This window comes from Camelina sativa, chromosome 5 (assembly GCF_030686135.1).
Source record: "Camelina sativa cultivar CO46 ecotype springtype chromosome 5, ASM3068613v1".
NCBI classification, from domain to species: domain Eukaryota; kingdom Viridiplantae; phylum Streptophyta; class Magnoliopsida; order Brassicales; family Brassicaceae; genus Camelina; species Camelina sativa.
The window spans coordinates 36598486-36619457 of record NC_141884.1 but is presented as its reverse complement, the minus strand read 5'-3'; the positions used below and the strand labels follow the sequence as shown (position 1 = coordinate 36619457).

The 20972-nt window shown below is 32.9% G+C and overlaps 1 pseudogene across 1 annotated transcript; it reads left to right on the top strand.

Annotated features, from left to right (window-relative positions):
• Window positions 1-17300: 17300 nt before the first annotated feature.
• Window positions 17301-18753, top strand: LOC104787936 (transcription factor TCP12-like; annotated as a pseudogene). The gene is made up of 2 exons (XR_015558557.1): window positions 17301-18354; window positions 18443-18753. The product of XR_015558557.1 is annotated as a transcription factor TCP12-like (transcript).
• The last annotated feature ends 2219 nt before the right edge of the window (window positions 18754-20972 follow it).

Genomic DNA, 20972 nt, shown 5'->3' with positions numbered 1-20972 from the left:
TTACTGGTCACAAGGCTTGAATGCTATTTTTTTTTGGTAATATTATTCTTTTTATTTGGAATGCATGTTTTCACTTTTTTCGGTGTATGTACCTATGATGAATGATTTATCTTTTATTTCACTTATCGTTTGATGTCACTTGTTGAATAGACTGAGTTTTCTTAATTGCATTCACAGAGGCAACACATTTTGAAGAAAGAATGAAAAGAGCCGTCCGACTAAAATAATGATATTTAAAAACGAAGACTCGTCTCTTGCATTGCAACTAATGAAACTTCTTTCAATTGATTTTATTAACTGTACTAAATTAGGACCCACGGTACACCGCGGAGCAAAATTATTTATAATTAAAATATTTAAGTTATAAGTTGTATTTATTAGTTAAATATGTTATAATTATATAATAATTGTTAAATAAATTATATAATACCGCAATATAATTAATTTCTACATAATATTTGTTTAATCAATTTAATTAGATATGTCTATTCTGTAATACCGACAGTGTTAACAAAATAATAAAATAATGTTTTATTTGTGTAACACCGAATTAATGATATTTTTAATTTATATAAATATCGATAAAACTCGTCCCGCTATATAACCCCGTCCAGAGATATATTAACTCACACTATATCATCTTAATTTTTGATATTTATTGTGTATCTACGGTATAATATTTCTCATTTTTAATTTTTTAAAAGTTTTAAATATTTTTCATATTTAACCTTTTAAAAATTTTAAAAATAAAGTACCGGAATAAACCAAATAAAAGTTTTTAAAGTTTGAATGCATGATAAATTAAGCTTTCTACTCATTTGTATTCGGAATCATTTTGGTCTTTTTTATAGTATGACTCTGAACTATTGCACAATATTTTTAGACGATGTGGGATATTGTACTCGTATTTTTTTATTCATCTATTGAGAAATATATATCCGTTTTAAAAATTTTGTATAACATCATATGCAGGAAAAATCATAATTTTTATTAACTAATAATTCAAGATAATTTAAATATAAATTCAAATAAAAAATGAAAGAGAATCATATATTTATGTTTGAATGATGTAGAAAGATTTTTTTATTTTTTTAAAATCTTACCTATAAATAATTTTGAAGTTTTGGTAACTAATATTAAAATCAATGCATTAAATGTAAAAACTTTCCAAAAAGTATTTTTGAGCAAAAACTGCTGCAAAAATACTAGTATAGATACGAAATCACAACTAATGATAAAGCCCAATTCAGCGGTCTTTTGAACTAAGGAGCATTTCTATCACATAAGCTTCCATCCGACCTCGGGTGTGGAGTGTGAATGTTTATGTAAGGATGATTTTATTGAGTTGAGAAGAAGACATATAAACCTACAAACCTTGTCTAGCACTACAATGAGTAATTAATTAAATTATATAGCGTCTTATTTCTAAGTGATCAAAATAATTTTTGCTAAAAAAAGGACTTAAATAACCAACTATTTGAGACAACAATAAATAACTATATAGACGCCAACAAAAATGAACTAATAAATATGATGTTGTTTCTGTATAACATGACAAAATAGTTGTTGATAGTATTCAATATCTAACATGATTTTTTTTTCCACTTCTAGCCACAATAAACATACGTACACACACATCATTAAGGAACGGCTAATATGTAAAAACAAATTATTTGCTAAAGAAATAATTTTGAAATTTTGGTAACTAATATTAAAATTAATGCATTACATGTAAAAACTTTTAAACAAATATTTTTGAATAAAAATTGCTGCAAAAATACTAGTATAGATACGAAATCACAACTAGTGATAAAGCCCAATTCAGCGGTCTTTTGAACTAAGGAGCATTTCTATCACATAAGCTTCCATCCGACCTCGGGTGTGGAGTGTGAATGTTTATATAAGGATGATTTTATTGAGTTGAGAAGAAGACATATAAACCTACAAACCTTGTCTATCACTACAATGAGTAATTAATTAAATTCTATAGCGTCTTATTTCTAAGTGATCAAAATATAATTTTTGCTAAAAAAGGACTTAAATAACCAACTATTTGAGACAACAATAATTAACTATATAGACGCCAACAAAAATGAACTAATAAATATGATGTGGTTTTCTGTATAACATGACAAAATAGTTGTTGATAATATTCAATATCTAACATGATTTTTTTTTTCACTTCTAGCCACAATAAACATACATACACACACATCATTAAGGAACGGCTAATATGTAAAATTATTTGCTAAAGAAATAATATTTTTGTTGCCACTTAATGTACTGTATTAGAAAGTGATGTTTGTCCCACATGACCAAAGGAGGAGTTTTACCCCAATCTAATGGTGAAAATGTAATATGTCCAATGCCCAAATAATACATGCATGTTATTGTATATATGGGCTCTGGTCCTCTGGACTCTGGAGTACTCATGGGATATGTTAATTTGAGATGATCTTCTTGAAAAGTAGTTGACGTGGCCAATGTTATGACAATTTCTAGAATTTTATTGTACAGTTTACATAAATTCATTAAGTTTTATTTGATTGATGATAGCTCAAAAGTCAAAACAATATACTGGTTTGTTATAATGTGGTCAATATATTATCAAAAATGTTCAAACTCATATAATACGTACATGCTATTCTTGACTGATCATATCAGAAATTTCTACCTAACCATAATTATTAACATGTTGGAGGATATGTGTGTGATACGCATGTTATAAAGATTCATCATCATTAGCTCCTGAGATCACAAACTTTGAGCTCATTTTCTTTCTCTTTTACTTTGACAATGACCTTTTGGGTTATCACAGTTTTCAACACACTACAAGAAAACATCATGTATTCCTACAAATTTTCCTACAAAACATTTGGTAGGAAAAATTTCCTACCAAAACCCTACCTCATTTTGACGGAAAGCAATTATCGTAGGAAAAAGGAAGATAATTTTTCTACAAAACTAGTATGAGAAAATCGTAAGAAATTTCCTACGAAAATCCTACAAATAATTTGTTGAAGGAAATATTTGTAGGAAAACAGAAAGCATATAGAAAGAAAAGATGTTGAATGAATTTGGTAGGAATGTTTCTTTCAAATTTCCTACAAAAAGTTTGTTGAAGGAAAATTCGTAGGAACCCAAAAAGAATATGAAAGGAAATGATGTAGAATGAATTTGGTAGGAAAAATTCCTTCGAATTTCCTACAAAACAAAAAAATATAATAAAAAATGTGGTAAAAATTGGTAGGAAATTTGGTAAAAACCCTAGATATAAAAACCCTAGATACGCTGCAGCCTCCATATCTCGTTCCTTTCTCAACTTGTTCTTCTTTTTCCTCCTTTTTTTTCCTCTCTTCGTTTTCTCCTTTGTTCTTCTTAGAAAATCCAATATTCTTCTCAGCGTTTTCTAATCGACTTTAATCTTGTTGATAAGCAACTGATCTCTTTCTCTACCTCTTTGATCTCTATCATCTTCTCCATTGGAAAAAAAACCAAGACATCACCAACAGTTGAGTCAATCCATATATCACCGACAACCGATTCACCGGAGCAAACTTGAAGCTTTTGATTCCATCCTTAGAGACCCTGATCTGTGACTGGCGGAAGTAATCTGGGAATCTCCATCGTCGAAGCCAGCGTTGTTCTTGTTCTGAAGCTTTGGAGGAATGTTTAGCGTTTCAGTCAATATATATTAATTTTTTGTATTTAGTATTTAGTTTGTAAATATTTTTTTTATTAGGCTTGTAATTTAGTTTAAAAAAGAATTGTATTTCTAATTAAATTAATAATTTGGTTATAAATAAAATTATTTGGATTAATAATTATTGTTAATAATTTTTGATTAAATCCGAAATAAATATAATTATAGAGAAAACATTAATTAATTTTATTTTTCTTAAGTTTGTAGGAAAATTGTAAGACTAGTTTGGTAGGAAAATAGTAAGAATGAATTTCCTACTAATATTTTGGTAGGAAAATAGTCAAAAAACCTCCTTCCACTTTCCTTCGAAATTCTTATGAAATTTTTTTTGTAAGAATTCCGTAGGAAATTTCCTACGAAAATCTCACTAATATCGATTTCCTACAGGCGATTACATCTATTTTTTTTTGTAGGAAAACAGTAAGAAATAGGTGTTTCCTACCATTTTACTACAATAGTTGCGGTAGGAAATTGAATGTTTTACTAAGAAATAGGTGTTTCCTACCATTTTACTAAAATATCATCTAAGCAAATTTAAATGAGGAAGAAAAAACAGAGATGAAATGTGCACATATTTCTCTATAGTCAGCTATATTTTCTCTTCAAGAATTTAACTCTTTAAGAAAACATTCTTTAAGCATATATATGTGCCTAAGACTATAGGTATTGGAATATAATTTATATGTTTAGAATGAACATACATATGTAGGTTCCTTGAGCGGTTCAATAAAAATCTAAGAACTATAAATTACAATAGATTAACATGAATTATAGAAAAGAAAAGTAGGTATCAAAGATAATTTTGGAAACTGAAAGTCCAATAAATTGCATATACATAACTCTTATTATATTATTATTTCATATATCCACATGTACATTATATGATTGTATTTGTGAAACTCAGCCCTGAGGGGGTCTCTCTTTCTGATTTAGTAGTGATACAAACTGATGATTTTATAAAAGCATATCTAAAACATTTCTAAAGCTACTTTGCAACTTTTTCCCATAAAAAAAAAAAATCGAATATTTGCTTTACTTATTCCTTAAAATTATCAAACCGAAAAACCAAAGGTATGATTATTATTTTATCAAGGCGATATTGATCATAGTGGATAGTGGTACACATATATATAGGTGGGACGAGAGATATCCCAACAAAAATATCTGCTCATCTTTTATTTTAGAAACTCAAAATATATTTTCATCATCCAAAGGATTTGATGGAGAAAAAGAGAATCGGTGTTTTAGCCCAAGTGACATTTCTTAAAACATAATTGAACTTTTAGCACAATATATTCTTACTGATAATATTATCTTCTAAAATGATGGAAGTTTATTCATTCTTACTATTTTTTATCTATAGTTTTGTAGATAGCAAATTCAAGTGAAAATGACATGACACTAGAAGAATTGTTGTGTATAGTTACGAAATTTAGCTACAAAATAAATAATAACAAATGTTAGCTACAGAATCTGACACAATGTTACTAAAAATGGTTCAATATTTTTTGTGACAAATTCGTTAGTATCCGTAGCAATTCAATTACAAAAGACGACGAAATATGGTCGTAGCAAATTAACTACTCATTTAGTTACAAAAGAATTTGTATCTAAGGAAATACTGTAATTGTTTGTAGGGATGATAATACTAACACCTTATTCGTAGTTATTAGTTACAAAAAACCACCAAATTTCAGTAACTATTTAATTTTTATAAGTATATCCAAATTTAAATTATACCCTTAAAATAAAATTCAGACCATTATATTCACATAAAACTAATATTTAGACTACTTACATACATAGTTTTACATAAAATCTTTTTTTTAAAGCCAAATATTATCAAATTTTTAACTCCAAACCAAAAATTTAATCATTATAATAAATTAAAATCATAGAATAATTAAGTTTTTCAATCTAAATCATCATTTTCTAAATTATAACTGTAAACCATAAATCATTACTAAACATATAGAAAAAAAGAAATTAGATAATAAAAACATATAAAAGATGCAACAAAAATACTAGATGCAAAAAAAAACTATTAGCTTCTCATTGGTTGTTCCACAAAGGTGAGGATCACTATCTAATTAATCATCGACCGTTGATAACACTAGATCTAACGGACACAAAACTTTTTCCTTTTTTCTTTGTTTCCCGAGTAAAAGCAAAACTCTTCTCTTTTTTTTTTTTTTTTAATTCTTTTCTTCTCCATTTATATGTTACGCCTGTTTTTCTTCATCTTTTCTTTCTCTTTCTTTTTCTCTATTTGTCTAAATTTTTTCTTTGTTACATTTTCTTTCAGATTTCGATGTTTTAGCCTCCACCACCTTTTTTTTTGAGCCACGCTTCACCACCACCACAGAGTGAGAACTGAGAAGCACAACCTTGGAGAATTTCAGTGGCGTCGTGATAAAGTCCGATCCGATCCAAATTCCGTTTGCTGCAATTTCTTAAACGACGAACTCATCACCCTGCAGCCACCACCATTTTAGAAAGGAAGAGCAAGAAAGTTTCAGATCCTAGATATGTTGTCCAACAAAACCCTCACCCCACCGACGCCCCAAGACCACCGGAGAGATGACAGAAAAAGCAGATCTGTTGAAACATTTTACTTTATTTATTTTTGTTAAAATCATTATGCTTTTTTACATAAATTATTTTGTTTTATAAATAAATACTTTTCAGATTTTAAATCGTGACTATTCATCTTATAGCCACAAATTTTTTACCTCAGCCACTAAAATTTTTGTGTCTATACATATTTTTTTACTAGTGAGAAACAACTTTCCTACAAATACCCAAAGCAAAATGAAGCTAGTCCTTACTCTGAACATGTAGGTAATTGTAACTAATCAGTTACAAACTTTACGTAACAAATCATAACAAGTTTAAGACCAAACTAAGGGTATCCAACTGTAACAAGTTTGCGACGGGACTGTTGTGGCTTTTTGTAACCAATTGTTACGAATTAACCCAACTCAATGTGTGGCAAATAGTGATGTACATAAGTCACAAATAGTAGCTATTTGCTACAATTTGTCTAGTAGCTAATCAGTAGCAAATTACCACAGTTAGTGACAGAGATAAATTTTGCTACGACCAAATAATTACTAATTAAATTTGTAACAAAATAGTAACAAATATTTTTTTGCTACGAATAATATGTAATACCTACAAATAAAATCGTAACTATACACAACAATTCTACTAGTGTGAACAAAAATAGACAGTTAATTTTAACATTGTTGGTGTGATATACTTTGGCGTCAAATTTTTAAGTGAGAAAATATTATATATGAGAAATAGATTATATTAATATTGACACATTGTTGATATTTACTAGATTATATTTTGTGACCTTAAATATATATATTTTATATAAAAAAATCAGCGGTAAATAATAATCTAATATATCAGGTGAAATAACTCTTTTAGTTTTCTAACACGTCCCAAAAAGTGTTCATGTTTTCATTTAAATAAAATTGTTTTTGAAAATTATTTTACATATTAATGAGTTTTCGCTTTAATTTTTCTTTTTCTTAGACTATTACTACTGGAATGGGATATAACACTTTCTCTTTTTGGTTTTGAAGGGAAAAACATTTTACAATTTGGAGACAATGACATGTTTTGAAGGGAAAAACATGTTATAAATAGAAAATTTTCATAAATAGAAAGTTTCTAAATGGGAGCTAGAGCTTTGTTATTTTAGGAAAGTGTATGAAAACCTTCTTGAGGGGTGGAGTGTTTACGGTGTGGCCGGGAGGTGGTCATGGTGATAATCGAGAAGAAGTATATGGTGGTTAGTATGACACTGCGATGTTTTACGCGAATCACGGGAGGTAATTCTTGTCGGAAAGTTCTTAGAGATGTCAAGATTTGTTTGCTCTAGGGACGGTGGATTCTGAACAACTCATAAGGAGATGATGGTTCTCCTGAGGGGAGGGTGGTTCCCATGTATACCGATAGCTTGAAGGATGGTGGACCCTGAGAGTGGCAGAGGAGATGGTGGTTCTTCTGATGGGATGGTGGTTCCCTTGGTACCGAGATCTTGAGGGTGACGACCCAATAGTAAGACGGTATGGCTCGAGGTCAGTGGTCTGAGAGTAAGATTGGTATGGTTCAAAGGTTTCAGCCTGAGAGTGGATGAGTTGGGAGCAAATAATGTCTAGGACGTGTGAATAAGCATAATGACCGAATATGGACATCGGGTTGATGATCATTAAATCCTGGGTTTTGTGTTGACCAGTGGGGTCAGGACTATGTTTGTTGGTTAAGCTTCTAGAATGTTCTAGAATAGATATCCTTAAAGGAATTAGGAATCTACTTAGAAAAGGAAAAGTTGTAATATTAAACTAAAAAGGAAGTTAGTAGGTTTTAGAAAAGGAAGACTAGAACCCTATAAATATAGATCATAAGAAAGATGTATGATCACAAGGAAAAATAGAGCTTGTGTTTAGTTTTGAGAAGATTTTCTAAACATTAATAAAGGAAGGATTCTTTGTTCAAGCTTGAAGGTTTTGTGCTATTGATTCTTTATTTGGTATCAGAGCAAATCCTAGGGTAAGGAGAGCTCATACGAATCATGGCTGAGACGAAACCATCAGAGAAGACGCTGACGTCAACCTCCGCAGTTCAATGTCCGATGTTGAACTCAACCAATTACACCGTCTGGACATTGAAGATGAAGGCGACGTTAAGAGTTCACAAAGCTTGGATTGCAATCAAACCTGGAACGGACAATGAAGAGAAGAACGACGTTGCAACAGCTTTGTTATACCAATCTATACCAGACAGCCTGACTCTGTAAATTGGTGAACAAGACTCACCAAAAGATATTTGGGAAGCCATCAAATCGATAAATCAAGGAGTAGAACGCGTCAAAGAAGCTCGTCTTCAAACCTTAATGTCTGAATTTGAGAATCTGAAGATGAAAGACTCAGATACTATCGATACCTTCTCAGGTAAGTTATCAGAGTTAGCCTCGACATCAGCCTCTCTAGGTCAACCTCTTGATGCACCAAAGTTGGTGAAGAAGTTTCTAAATAGCCTGCCCACCAATAAATTCATACACCTCATTGCTTCTCTTGAACAAGTCTTAGATCTAAACAAGACTAGTTTTGAAGACATCATTGGGAGATTTAAAGCTTTTGAGGCTCGTATAAACGGGCAAGCAGCACAAGAAACTCAACAAAACCTCTTGTTCTCAAATATGGACGGAGACAGCGGTAGAGGTAGAGGACGCGGCAGAGGCAGAGGGCGTGGTCGAGGAAACAGAGGCAGAGGACGAGGAAGAGGAAATTTTCAAGATAGAGATAAAAGGACAGATCTCAAATTATATGCTTCCGATGCGAGAAACCAGGACACTTTGCCTCTGTTTGTCCAGTGAAGTTCGTAAAGGAACAAGAACTCAACAAAAACGAGACAGAGGAAGCAGATACAGCCTTATATATGCATGAAATTGTGTACTTAAATGAGGAGAAGGTGATTCCAAAAAAGTACGAAGTAAACAAGAGAGAAGATGGAATTTGGTATTTGGATAATGGTGCAAGCAACCATATGACAGGAGAGAAAGGATATTTTTCTGAGTCAAACGAGAATATCAAAGGAACCGTAAAATTTGGTGATGGATCTTGTGTCAGCATTGGAGGAAAAGGATCGATCCTCTTTGAAGGAAAAAATGGAGAACAGAGACTTTTAACAGACATCTACTACATTCCGGTGTTGAAGAGCAATATTCTTAGCTTAGGACAAGCTACAGAATATGGCTGCGATGTGAGAATGAGGGCGGATTATCTCACTTTACGTGATCCTAATGGATGCTTGTTAGTCAAAGTAACTCGTTCTCCCAATAGACTGTATAAGATCAGCCTAAAGATAGGCAAACCAACTTGTTTACACTCGAGGATTGAAGATGATTCATGGAAGTGGCATGCGAGGTTTGGTCATATCAGTTTCACAACGTTGAACTCTATGTCCACACAAGAGATGGTTCGAGGCATGCCTAAAATCATAGGTAAGAAAGAGTTGTGTGAATCATGTTTGGTAGGAAAGCAGACGAGACTTGTTTTTCCGAATGCAACTCAATATAGGTCTACTCGAGCATTGGAGTTGTTACACGCTGATCTGTGTGGACCTATATCACCAGCCACACTTACTAGAAATCAATATATCTTTGTAATAGTGGATGATTACACTAGATATATGTGGACAATCTTGCTCAAAGAGAAGAGTCAAGCCTTTGAGAAGTTCCAATCGTTTAAAGCGCTTGTCGAGAGGGAATGTGACAAGAAGATTGTAACTCTACGCACAGACAGAGGTGGAGAGTTTACATCAAGAGACTTCCAAGATTTTTGTAATGCAAATGGAATCAGAAGGCACCTTACAGCACCCTACACACCTCAACAAAACGGAGTAGTTGAGAGGAGAAACCGGACATTGATGGAGATGACTCGGAGCATTCTTAAGGCAATGAATGTTCCAAATTATTTGTGGGGAGAAGCTGTAAGACATTCAACATACTTGATCAATAGAGTTCCTACTCGAGCTCTAAAGAATCAAACTCCATATGAATGCCTTAGAGAAAGAAAGCCGAGTATCGAGCATCTTAGGATCTTTGGTTGCATTGCTTATGCAAAGGTAGAAGCTGAGCATCTAAAAAAGCTTGATGATCGATCACAAACACTAGTCCATCTTGGCATAGAACCAGGAACTAAGGCATATCGACTTTACAACCCAACAACGAGAAGAGTGGTGGTTAGTCGTGATGTGGTGTTTAATGAGAAGGAATCTTGGACTTGGAAGGGAGCAGACAACGAAGGAGATCAACCAGGGATGTTTCGAATGACATGGGGAGAAACTATAGACGGTGGACAAGGACCATTCACTGACAACAGTTCTCAACCCACAGAAGATCAAGAAACTGCAGAAGAAGAGGAAGTGCAGGATCATGAAAATGTCGAAACAGAGCCAGTTCCGGTTAGAAGATCCAGTCGACAACATAACCCTCCTAGTTATCTTGCTGACTACGTTCTTCTGGCTGATCTAGAATGTGAAATGCTCCTCCTGTCGCTAAATGATGAACCTATAAGTTATCATGAAGCAAAAGAATCAGTCGAATGGACAAAGGCTTGTCAAGAAGAGATCGACTCGATTAACAAAAACAATACATGGGATCTAGGTGAGAAACCATTTGGAGTTAAAGTAATTGGTCTTAAGTGGGTTTTTAAGATCAAAAGGAATGCTGATGGAACAATCAACAAGTTCAAAGCTAGACTTGTTGCTAAAGGATATGCACAAAGAGAAGGGATTGACTTTGATGAGGTTTTTGCACCGGTTGCAAGGCTCGAAACAATTAGAATGTTGATTGGTTTAGCAGCTTCACATGGATGGGAAATCCATCATCTCGACGTTAAGACCGCTTTCTTACATGGTGAATTAACAGAGGATGTTTATGTTTCACAACCTGAAGGGTTTGCAAATAAGGGAGAAGAACACAAGGTTTTCAAACTCAAGAAAGCTCTTTATGGACTACGTCAAGCTCCTCGCGCATGGAACACAAAACTCAATCAAATTCTTAAGAGCATGAAGTTTAACAAGTGCCAGAAAGAAAGTTCTGTGTATCGCAAGGAAGAAGGAACTAAGATTTTGATTGTGGCCGTGTATGTTGATGATCTTTTTGTCACAGGAAGTACACTAGAGATCATCATGGAGTTTAAGGCTGGAATGTCTACTAAGTTCGAGATGAGTGACCTTGGTAAGCTTACTTACTATCTTGGTATTGAAGTAAGTCAAGGAATCAACGGAATAGAAATCAAGCAAGAAGCCTATGCTCATCGAATCCTTAAGGAAGCTGGTTTAGACTCTTGTAACTCGACGCTAATACCAATGGAGTTCGGTTTGCAATTGTCAAAAGGACTTGATGAACCAGAGATTGACGCAACCAAGTATCGAAGAAGGATTGGATGCTTGAGATATTTGTTACATACTCGACCGGATCTTGCTTTCTCAGTAGGGATTTTGAGCAGGTACATGCATAATCCAAGAAAATCACATGGCATTGTACTGAAACAGATTCTAAGGTATTTGAGAGGAACAGTGAGCTATGGAGTCTCATACAAGAGAGGAGCACCACATATTATAGGCTATAGTGATAGTAGTCACAACACAGATCCTGATGATGGAAGAAGCACCACAGGTCATGTGTTTTATCTTGGAGGAGCTCCTATAACCTGGTGTTCACAAAAACAGGAGATAGTTGTTTTGTCCTCATGTGAAGCAGAGTTCATTGCAGCAACGGAAGCAGCAAAGCAAGCTATATGGATTCAAGATTTGCTAAGTGAGATCACCGGGAAAAAGTATGAGAAGACTATGATCCGCATTGACAATGAGTCGGCCATAGAACTTACGAAGAACCCAGTTTTTCACAAAAGGAGTAAACACATTCACAAACGTTTCCATTTCATTCGTGAGTGTGTGGAGAATGGACTACTTGAAGTGGAGCATGTACCTGGAGAAGAGCAGCGTGCAGACATTCTTACCAAAGCCTTGGCGAAGAACAAGTTTTCTGAAATGAGAGAGATGATCGGAGTTCAAGATCTCATGAAGAACAACTTGAAGCTTAAAGGGGTAAATGTTGGTTAAGCTTCTAGAATGTTCTAGAATAGATATCCTTAAAGGAATTAGGAATCTACTTAGAAAAGGAAAAGTTGTAATAGTAAACTAAAAAGGAAGTTAGTAGGTTTTAAAAAAGGAAGACTAGAACCCTATAAATATAGATCATAAGAAGGATGTATGATCACAAGGAAAAACAGAGCTTGTGTTTAGTTTTGAGAAGATTTTCTAAACATTAATAAAGGAAGGATTCTTTGTTCAAACTTGAAGGTTTTGTGCTATTGATTCTTTAATGTTGACCGGTGGGATCAAGATTGGTGGACCAGTAGGGTCAGGATGGCGTTGACCGGTGGGGTCATGTTAGGCTGACTAAGTGGGGTCAGGATGATTAGGTGGTGTGAACCATTGTGATTGTGGTTGGTGGATTCTTGCTGACAAGCTGCCGTGTGTTTAGATTCGAGGACGAATCTATTGTTAGTGGGGGAAAATTGTAAAATCTCGGTTTCTGAATTTTAGAAATTGGCCGGTTATGTTTAAGTTCACCAGTTTGGTTTGAGTGTCCCGGTTTAGTGGTGGTTTTTGAAAAACTCTAAGAAGTGTTTTAGAAGTCTCGACACCTTCTCTTTGTTGTTATTGTTGCTGATTTTGTGCTTGGGCTGTGAATAAAGCAAAGAGAGAGCAAGAGAGAAGATTGGTGTGATGTGAAGGAGATTAATGAGAAATCAGAATCGTCAGGGTTTGGTAGGAAAGGGTTTCGACATATCAAATCATACCCAAATGTAATGGAATTTGGTGGAGTTATAAATAAGCCTTTTATCAAGATGCTCCTTTTAACGGATTTAGATTTGAGTTAATAATCAAAGAGTTATCTGCAATATCATGAGGTATATCATCTCAGACGCGAACTGAAACCAGCGGGGATTATAAGTGCGACTGTGGGCTCATCTATTATCTGCACGAGATTTTGTAGGAAAGGCCGTGACGTCTAGGGGTAGCTTTTCATCGGAGGAATTTGATAGTGAATGGTTGGTTTTTGTTTTAGGGTTTCGTCTTTAATACTGAAGGTTTCTATTATTTCTGTCAGTTTTGTTTCAAGGTCGTTTTGGTTGTGTGATTTTTTTGCAGGGTGTTTCTTGGCTGTTGCAGATGCAAGGAGAGTCTTTCCTGGTTATGTTTGTTGTTAGAATCAGCTTGTTAAGGTGAGTGCGTGACCATGAGCTTATCTAAGCGATTGGGTTGTATGAAATATTTTGTGTGATGATGTGTAGGTGTGGTGAATATGTTATTGGGTATTCTATTTAATGAATGGTTTGCAATGTTTTATTTGTAGTTGTGCTCTTGATTTGCTTGTGTGTATAGCTCGTAGATAGGAGGATCGCCTCAATGGGTATTTTTGGTAATACTCACGCATCTCATTGTGTTTGTGGTACAGGTAATGTGTAGCGTGGAATCATAGCGATGAGGATGAGGGTGATCTAAGAACTCGGTTGTTATGTTGTGTTTATGTTATTTTATTGTTGGAACCTTGTTAAAAGTATGCTAGGTTGCTGGTTTATATTGGTTATGATTAGTATTATATTTTATTATATTAGAATTGGTTTGATATGTTTTCTACTGAGTATGTTGGATTGTTATTAGTTTATTAGTTTGATTATAATTAAATATTATGGAATATTTAATTATATTATTATATATTTTTTTAAAAGGACCTCGTTATTTTAGTTGAACTACAATTGTTATAACACATATAAGTTTTATGTCAATTGTATGCTAAATTTATAACAGAAGAATGAAAATACTAAATCTTCAAGAAAAATTTGTGGATGTGTTATTTTAACAGATTCAGAAAAAAGCTTTAAACATGTTATTTAGCAAATTATATCTGTACCATTTTTGTATGGTGAAATGAAACGGGGACATCTATGGGGTGAGAAGTGGTCAGCGAGTCAAAAGAAAAGCAATGAGAGAGTAGGTATTAATAAAATAGAAGTCTATAAGTTTTGTAGGCTCAGTTTGTGTCTGTCTCTTCTAAGTCCTAGCCCTAACTCCCTACCTATATTTCTCTCCACCAATCACATCTCCTTCTTCTTCTTTTTTCCATACATGAAGCATCAAGAAACTATAGTCTATAGATAGATTTAGAATTTTCGAATACAGAAATCTGAAGAAATAAATTAACAAAGATGTCGACTGTTTTTTCAGCCGATCACGAATCATCAATATACAAATTTTTTGTTTGTCAAACAAAAAGAAAACGATATACAAATATATATATTAGCAGGAAAAGCTTGCTAGAAAAAATTAATTACTTAATAAGACAATGAACTTCTTTAGAGAAAATGGGTAACAAATATAACCAGGCATGCTTTGCAATTGCGTACGTTCTTGTTTAGACTTCTTCCTCTAGTGACAACTTATTTTGAAGATCCATACTGTGTATTTTAATGCACCATTTATAACCTAACCCTCTTTTTTTTTTTTGGGCACTAACATTATAACCTAACCCTCTATTTCAATATAGCAGCTACAAATCCATCCAATATATAAAGTTTTAAATTAAGGGTGTTCATTAGTTAATGATATTTAAACTCGTTTGTATTAGCAGGGTTTTCCTTTTTAAATTTTATTTTTATTTTTATATGTTGTCTTTGTTCTCTCATCTTCGTATAGCGGAAAACAAAGGATTGTTATTCTTAATTTTGGTGATAATAAAATTCGTGACCTAAACATCGACGTAACTGCATCATACTATAAGTTATAGGAGTGTATGTCTTTTTTATTTTCTAATTGATATGATTTTCTTAGATCGAAATTGGAATCTAAGTCCTAACGAAAATTATATTCAAGAATCACTTGCATTGTTACGTACGTCCAAAGTAACTCATATGCATATTCATTAACCAAATTAAAAGAATTATTCAGAAGAAAATCGATCTCTCTCTACTACAAATTGGTTTACACCAAATTATTGTAACACATATCTATCTATCTATCTATCTATCTATCTATCTATCTATACAAAGATGAAATATAATTAGCTGTATCATGGAATTATACATGTTTTCTTCCTTTTAAATTCAATATGAGATGAAGTTTTTATAGTCCTATTAAACATTGAATGTACCCAAATATCTCAGAAACGAGATAACATAAAAAAAAAAAAAAAAATACTAATAGTAGATATTCTCCATCTTTATATAACATGAAGATGCCAAAATTGTGAAGATGCCAATATTATCTTCCAATAAAGCAGAAGCGAGAAAATGAATGAGATGGGGTTGCTATCAAACAACAAAGCAACGCCCACGTGAAGGGATAAAACAAATAGGCCTAGACTTGGTCCCTTTCGTTTTCTCTTCCCACTTTTCTTCTCTTAGCTTTCACCACTTTTTTTCATTACCCTTAATCACTACAACTCCCACAACCTCCAGCTTAACCTTTATCCCATCTACAACCACACTTACTAATCGCCTTTTTTCAATAAAAGCACTTTTTATTACTTAATGCATCAGCAAGTCAGAAACTACCCAGTATAAGAAGAATACATAATTGTTCGCATGAACCTTTGTAGACTAACTTGAACTCCGTATAATGAGTTTTCAATACTATAAGTTCACTTAGCTTTGATGCAAATGTTGGCCACTTCTCCGGTCTCAATCATACAATCTAACTTTTGAGTCTGTAATGAAGTATGAGCAAAATCTATTATGCCTCCCACACCAAACTATAATTAATCTTTTCATCAGTTGCGTCTAACGTAAATTAATAATAATTATAACAAATCCTACTATACGGAGAGTAAAATTTAATTCACAGTTACCATTTTTAACAATAGAATATTTCAGTATTCACTTCTATACTAGATTTGGACCCGTGCTACAGCACGGGTTGAAATACATTTTATTATTTATATGTAATTGTTTATAATATTATTTGGATGCAACTCATGCAAACAATTTTTATGGTAAATATCACTCATGGAATGTAAATCTATTATGTAATTTTAACTCGTGCTAAAGTATATAAAACTATTAATCCGTGTTAGAGTGTGTTTAATAGCTTCCGTGCTAGAGTATATAAAAATTTAACCCATGCTAGAGTATGTAAGTCTGAAAATTATATTATAAATAAAAAAATTTCAATCTTTGCTCTAGCACGGATCCTAATTTTTAGTGAACGTTGTGGTTTATCAATAAAATATGTGGAAAGTAAATTTGTAATATTGTGTTTAAAAATCTTTGGAAACAACTTAATATAGGACTAAAATCTTTCAAAAATACAGATTAGAATATCCATGAATTTATTTGTTACCATTAATATATCAATTATCAATTTGGAACATCCCCAATTAAGGTTGCACCCAATATTTAGGTGTAACCGTTAATATATAAATTAATTTATAACCTATCTATAACCTATTTGTAACCATTTGTAACCATTTATTAAAAATATAAAGTGTACAAAAACTATGTTGTGTACTTCCCTTTTATTAAAAAGGAGATTTGTGTATTATGTTCTGTAAATGTTATTTAAAGCTAATATATGTATTTTATTCCACAAAATTTATAAGGATGAAGCTAATATATACATACATACCAACACTATTTAAAGATGTATAGTTTTACTCAGATTCTACATTAGTAAAATAAAAATCGATTCAGTTTGAAAACTTTAATTAGTAATAGTGGACTTTATAAGATGTTCTCTCTGTTTGGTTTGGACAACATTTGAAGCAGAAGGTAGGGTCACCTCAACCGGAAGAACTAATCCATATTAGTAACGACCGAACCAATCCATATTAGTAGTAATCTATTTTTTTTTTTTTTTTTTTACTTCTGTAGTAATCTATTTAGATTGTGTATCGTTAATTAAAAACATATAGTGCTTTATATATATATATATATATATATATATATATATATATTTTATACCATATCTTTTGTCCATCTTCCTCTGGCTACCAGCCTTTATAGCACACAAGAGCGCACATGAACCAAAGGGCTTAAGTGAAGAAAGGAAAAAAGAAGATTCTGTTTTTGTTACCTGTTTCTCTCTTCAATCTAATGTTTCCTTCTCTAGACACCAATGGCTATGACCTCTTTGATCCCTTCAGTCCCAATCAAGCAACCATGCTTCCTTCTTTCACTACTCACATTCAAAGCCCTAGTTCTCACCATCACTTCCCTTTGCCTTCATTTCCTTTCTCTCCAGATTTTCTTGACAATGTTGATGAATCGTTCTTGTAAACCAATTCTTGTTACAGGAGCAAGATGCAGCAGCAAATGTTTTTGAATCTCCAAGAAAAGTTTGCAAGAAGCTTGAGAAAAAGAAGAAGAATGAGGAGTGCGTTGAGGACACCACCTCAGAAACGGTTCCACGGAGTAGAACGGCCAAAAAAAGAGACAGGCATAGTAAGATCTGTACGGCTCAAGGTCCTAGAGACCGGAGGATGAGGCTGTCTCTTCAGATTGCTCGCAGGTTTTTCGATCTTCAAGACATGTTGGGTTTCGACAAGGCCAGCAAGACGATCGAATGGCTTTTCTCCAAATCAAAGGCTTCAATCAAACAACTTAAAGAAAGTGTGGCTGCATCGGAAGGAGGAGGAGATGCTGAACATGTCCCGGCTAATGGTAAGGAAAAGGATGATCAGATTCTGAAAGTGGAAGTATCAAAAAGAAGAACAAAGACGATGGAGAGCTCTTGTAAGATGAAAGAGTCGAGAGAGAGAGCTAGAAAACGAGCAAGAGAGAGAACGATGACAAAGATGAAGATGAGATTCTCAGGACTAACTGACACCTCGGAGACAATCTCAGATCCTCATCAAGAAACAAGAGAGATCAAGATAACCAACGGTGAACAAGCAATAGAAGGGAAAAGTCAAGAACAAGAATGGAGTACTAATGTGAACATGGTAGAGTATCAAATGGATTCTGTGAGCATCATAGAGAAGTTTCTTGGACTAACCAGTGACTCTAGCTCCTCTTCCATCTTTGGAGACTCCGAGGAATCTAACACAAGTCTAAGCTCAATAAGAGGTACTACTTCATTATATATCAAGTAACAACAATGTGTTGATTTAAAACCCTAATTAATGCAGTATTGATTAATGTTTGCTAATTCCAGGAATCGTAGCACCAAATGAACACAACACAGCTTCAATAGCATCGGTAGATGAGGAGACAAACCCTATTTCATCTTTTTCTCTATATGATTATCTCTGCTACTGATGCTCATGAGTCTCCATCCTTCTGAGGTACTTGGAGTTTATAATCTATGCATCAACATAAGAGCCTCACTGAGCCAAATCTATCACACATATATAAATGTACACATCTGTATGTGTGAGCTAGATGGTTTGGTCTGCCTAACTTGTTTGAGGCTTTGGACTGTTTGATTGATGGTTATCTATAAATTCTAAACTTTTTGTGGTTTCATTTACCTAAGATTCTAGCAAGTTTGTAATCTTTGGCATTGATTTTTGTTGTTGGTTGTCTTAGTCATGTAGTTAGTTCAAATAAGTACCTTTTCATATATGTTAGTATTGGGAAAGTTCAAAGACATTTGACAAGCACAAAACAAACTTATAGAAGATTGTGATGGGCACAATCTTTAGTCAAAAATAATTCATACAACGTTATTTATTGAGTCTTAAACCACTTAGCTAGGTGTTTTATAGAGATGATACATCTGCGTGATTATTTTTCATATACGTCATCGCCAGCATTTACTAGGAAATTTAAACAAATAATGGTTTTAATCGGTTTAGACTTTTAAAAATATATATAAATCATGCATATATGTCCCTATCTTATAAGTAATTAGCGATTTAGATTCAATAGAAAATAGATTTATTTTTAGGATAAATGAAAGTGTAAAAATCACAATAGAAATGTAAAATGAAGTTTGGTTGTTAAACAAAAATTTATAAAATGACACTATTTGTGAAATAGATGGAGTAGTTAAATGTTCGAGATAGATTGGATATGGATTAATCGTTCTTTGATAAATATATATTGTATACATAAAAAAACATTGGATTAGGACAGAGTACTCCAACTTCCACTATGTTGATTTTTCTACCAAACTCTCAATCATTGTTTTTCTTGTACTTGAGTTGGGTCCAGTGAAGGTTATTTCTCAAAGAGAATACACTTTCTAAGAAATTCAAAAAACTAATCTCTCTCCGTCTCTCGTCGTATATATCTTGAAGGAGAGAGGAGAACTAGAGTTTCTCCGACGTTTTGTGCTTCGTTGGCTTCGGCTTCTTTGCAACGTTTGAGTGACGTTGGCTCCTATTTTTCTCGCTTTTCGAGTTTCTTCTATTTGTGATAATTATGCGTCTTCCGTTTCCATTTTAATTTCGACTTTTACTTATGACTAGTTTCGATGGTTTTTTTTGTTTTCTTTCTTCGGTTGTCTTTGTTAGTGGCATTTTTTAAAATTAATCTTATGTTTGATTATTTTTCATTTGCTACTATGTTGGATCTGGTCCCAGGCTCCTAATCTTACTTTAGCCTAGGACCAGGCTTTTCTAATACCTTATACAGTAGAACCTAATCTCTATAAATTAATAAATTTCTCTGGTCCCAAGTTTGGACTAGTGTAATTTTGGACACAATTCGATAATATAATAAGATAATAATTTTTTTAAAAATCTTTTGTAAATATATAGTCTCATCAATAATATAAATTAATAATTATATAAAACTATCTAAATATATGTATATATATACATATTAATTTTTATAAGAGTTTAGTTTTAATATTTTTTACTTTATAAAAATCTTTGAGTGCTATCTTCAAAACATGATAATTGTTATTTTTTCTTTGTAACTGATTTTATAAAAATTTTAATTATAACGATTGAATTTTATTTTAATTTTTTTTACCAAATTATGAAAGTATCTCTATAAATTAATAATTAATTCATTTTTATGGTTTCAATATTATTAATTTATAGAGGTTTTACTGTAATATGGTGTAAAGCATCCCTCCCACCAAAAATAGAACTAGAGAACACATAAATCAACTCATGCACTTAAACCACTAGCCCAACACACTATTGGTATTATGTTGGATTTCCAAAAGCGGTAGATTTCGATCTATTAAAGTCTTCAAAGTTTTTTCCATTCTAAGAGTTATTTTGTTAAATCTTCTCTTTTATTTTGTTTCTTGTACCCTCTATTTCCTCATCAATGGAAGTATATGGTGGTGCTTGAAATCGAGTTAGAGATGAAGAAGCAACCAATTAGGTTATGAAAACTGATGAGCAACTAGAAGTGATTGTCGATCATAAATTAAACATGTCTATTCAAACCTAATTCACGTGTCACAGTTCAGAGTTCTGGCAACAATCAAAGTGTGGTTTGTATAAAAGCTCTAGTTTTAAGAGTATTTTTAGCTTTCGGCTTATGATTTGTATTTTTACTAGACTTTTTAGTTTGATGTTAATTTTTATTGGTTTAAGTTGTGGATATATAGTTTTAGCATAGCTTTCGATCTTTCTTTAATCTCGGAAGACTAATCTATCTAAATTCTATTACCTCCATTTCTCCAATAACATGACAGAAAAACGAGATTCCTTTATTTCTCCTTGCTTGGATGGCAGAAACCTCCATGCATCTACTGATTTGTCAAAGCATATCAGTGACTC